Raw genomic sequence first — 4,322 nt, forward strand, 5'->3', positions numbered from 1 at the left:
GATAAACAAACAACCTAGTCGCTCCCCAGTGGAGTCGCCATTTTGTTACAGGGAAAAGTGTCTATGCAGAACTGCTAATCCCACTAAGGCGGGTAGCTACCTTAGAAACAAACAAAGTAAAACTACTTTCGTTTTCCTTTATGAAAGATAGATGAGAGAAGAATAAAGGAGACCAACCTCTGTCTTGCGCTTGGTTCCTTGTTCGATTCCTCTCTCTTCTGATAGTCCTTTGCTACTTGCTTTCTTGTATACCCGGCTTCACAGAGTACCTGTAGAATCAAAGCAACATAACACTATACGAGAACATGGATCTATTATCATAAACAATCTAGGATCAAATGTAAATTGACCATACAAATGCACAAAAAATAAATTACACAAGATTATGGAGGAAAACTTGAATAGCTTTGATAATCAAGAAAGAGCCAAGAGAGTTACAACCAGTTTTTCTGACCCAGCATCATCCTCTCAGCAAGTAAGCCCTTCTTCACCTCATGCAAAGCTTAGATCACCCAACACTACGATGTTGCCTCAAGAAACCAACAACAATTCCTTACAAGATGCAAAATTCCAGCCCCCTGGATCTCTGGGATGAGGGATCCATATATAGATGTCTGTAAGGGAGATGAGTCAGCTTGTGATTTGATTAGTGTCTTCCCTCTGATAGTTCTTGCTTCCACTTGGATATTGATGATCCCTTACTCATCCTTGGTCGAATTCAGAGAGGCAAGTGTCACAGGAGAAGTTTCTGGAAGATTCCATGCTTCTCCACCTCGCGGATTGACACTGCCATTTGTCCTTTCTCGCCCATCACACCCCATAGAAGGGATTTTTGAAATGCCAAGCACCCACTATGTGTATTTAGGTGAGATGCAATTCACTTTGCCTATGGAGCAGGTAAAATGATCTAGTTTTGACCAGTTCTGAGTAGTTTTTTATGGAGAACTTCTGGGAGAAGCTGTAATTAGTTGACCTTGTTCCTTTAGGGGTTGGAAAAAAACTTTTAGGGACTTAGGAGCCCTTGGTTTATGGACATTTTATGCTTGGGGTTGCAGTGCCCAAAAATGTCTATAACAACAATGGCTGATATAACCCAATATTTTGGCTCCTTCCTTTGGCATGTTGACAAATCCTGCATTTCTCAAAAAAAAAAATTGACATTAGTTTGCATTTTTGGCTAGTAATAAAAAGCATTCACTTAAGCAAATGTCTTATCCTGCCCAAAGTGTCCAAACAATCCTCCACTATGCTTTTATTTAATCAAATTTTCCCTCATGGAACATTTAGGAATACACAGTTTATTCTTTTTGAACAACAAACTTCCTTGAATCAGGTAGTCTAACCATTGGCTTCTATTATGAATCAGGATATTTTGAACAGATGCATACATTTCTTTAAAATCGATATCTTCCTTGTACATGTTAATCATTTCTTCAAATCCCAAAACACCAATCTTCAACTCCTGCATAACCAAATTCACTCGGCTCAAAGCATCAACAACTTTATTTGACTTACCGCTTGTGTGCTTAATTACAAAGGTGAAACTCTGTAAGTAATCCACCCACTTAGCGTGATTTTGGCTCAACTTTGGCTGATTATTTATGAACTGTAGTGCATGATTATCATAATACAAAATAAATTCTTTGGGCAACAAGTAATGCCTCCATTTCTTTAGAGTTTGAATAACAACATAGAACTCTTTATCATAGGATGAGTACTTCCACTTGGCCTCACTCAAATTTTCACTAAAATAAGCTATAGGTCTCTTCTCCTGACTTAGAAAAACTCCAATTGCTACCCCACTAACATCAATTTCAACTTGGAAAGTTTTATCAAAGCTTAGTAGGGCTAAAGCAAGTTTTTCAGTAATATTCATTTTCAACAGTTTGAAGTTCTGATTTGCTGCCTCTGTACACTTAAATGGTTGTTTGTTTTCCTTTATTGTTTCAACTATCGATGCACAGATCTAACTAAATCTTCTTATAAACTTTCTATAAAAACTTGCAAGACCATGAAAACTTCTTACCTCAAATACACTCCTTGGAGTTGGCCAATTCAAAATTACTTGTATCTTTTCTGGGTCCATCTTCCAACCTTCTTCTAAGACTACAAATACTAGGTCAACGAGCTCTTTCTTCATGAAACTGCACTTCTTCAAATTTATCAGCAACTTCTCTTTTTGTAAAGTATTTAAAACCAACTTAAGATGATCCAAATTCTCTTCTTTATTCTGACTAAAGATTATGATATCATCAAGATAAACTATCATGAATTTTCTAGCATATTCTTTTAAGACCTCATTCATCAGTCTCATAAACATACTTGGTGCATTAGTGAATCCAAAAGGCATCGCTAACCATTCATACAACCCACTATTAGTCTTGAATGCAGTCTTCCATTCATACCCCTCTCTAATCCTTATTTGATGATATCCACTCTTCAAATCTATCTTAGAAAAACACTTTGACCCACTCAAGCAATCCATCAAATAATCCATACGTGGTAAGGGAAATATATACCTAATAGTAATCTTATTTACTGCTCTAGAATCAACGTAGATGCACCATTCACCATCCTGCTTGGGGCTAAGCATTATTGATACTGCACATGAACTTAGGCTCTCCTTTATCAGACCTTTATCCAACAACTCCTACACCTATCTCCCAACTTCTTCATTTTCCTGAGGAGTTAGCCTATATGTTGCTTTGTTTGGTAAAATCGCACCGGGTATTAAATCTAGGTGATGGATGATACTTGTAATTTGTGGAAATGCACTTGGAAATTCATCAACAATAATGTCGACATAATCATTTAGAATATTTTTAATTTCCATAGGAAAATTATCTAAATTAGTAGAAGTCAAAATTACCTTGGGTTTACCCACAACAGCAAAATGCATTTCTTTCTCCTTCTTGACTTCTCGTAGCAATTCTTTTCCACTAATCATCAAAACATTTTCCCCAGCCATTCCTTTATCCACTCCATCATTCAAAGGTAACAATGTATGCTTCTTTCCATCCTTCTCTAAGGTATATGTGTTCCTCCTACCATCATGAACAACTTTCCTATCAAACTGCCAAGGTCTCCCCAACAATATATGGCACACATCCATTGGAATTACATCACACAATACCACATCTTTATATGTACCAGTCTATATATCTACTCGGCATTGTTCTGTCACCAAGAGTTGATGTCCTTTCTGCAACTAGGATTCTTTGTAGGGAGTGGGTTGTACCATCTCGACCAAACCCAATTTCTCCACCATCTCTATAGAAACAAGATTGTTAGTGCTCCCACTATCAATCACAACCTTGCAACATTTATCTTTAGACTTGCACACAGTCCTGAATATACTTTTCCTTTGAGTTGATTCATTGGCTTCTTTTTCTACCTTTAGTAATACTTTTTTTAACAATAAAGAATCTCCCACCTTAGGTGTCTCTTCTTTCCCCATGACCTGAGGGTTTTCTTCTTTTGTCTCAGATATATTTACAATCCTTGGATTTGCTGGTTTTTTTTAGGGCAGTCCCATGACCCATGTCCTAATTGTCCACATTTATAGCACTGAATTTCCCTTCCTCAACTTCTACCTCTAAATCCAAATCTTCCTATACCAAAGTCTCCTCTCTTTGTTGGTCGATTACTGGTCCCTCCTGTTTCATTCTGAGATTTCCAGAATCTTGGTCTAGAAGCTCCTCTTCCTCTTGCTGGATTTTTACCTCTGTTCTTCTGACTTTGCTTCCTCAACAATTTCTCCTCTACCTCCAAATTTGCTTGATATGCACCTTCAATTGTCTTCAGACTTAGCAGACTGATTTCATCTTGTATATCGTACCTCAATCTATTGATATATCTGGCTAGTTTTTCCATGTCATCTTCAGCATGTCCCGATTTAATTCTTAGCTTATAAAACTCCTATGTGTACTCTCCAACAATCATCCCTTTCTGTCTTAAGTTTTGTAACTGTCTGAAAATGTTTAATTGGTAATCCTTGGGAACAAATTTACCTTTCAATTTTCTCACCATTTTATCCCACTGCTTAATATTGAGTTTTCCCTTCCTTTCTCTAGATATTTGTAGCTCATCCCACCAGATGGCTGCATGGCCCTTTACTCTGGTAGCTGTGATTTTCACCTTCTTTTTATCTTCGACCTCTTCATATTCAAAATAACTATCTAAGGCACTAATCCAATCTATCATCTCTTCCAAATTAAGGTTTCCTTCATACAAAGGCATTTATATCTTCGGCTTTCCTCCAAAATCTTGAGAACTTTGGCCGTTTCACTTTCTTCTCCTTATTCTTCCTCACAAGATTCTTC

Source organism: Pinus tabuliformis, chromosome Q (assembly GCF_031772625.1).
Source record: "Pinus tabuliformis cultivar Carrire ecotype Pingquan chromosome Q, CPIR1, whole genome shotgun sequence".
NCBI lineage: Eukaryota > Viridiplantae > Streptophyta > Pinopsida > Pinales > Pinaceae > Pinus > Pinus tabuliformis.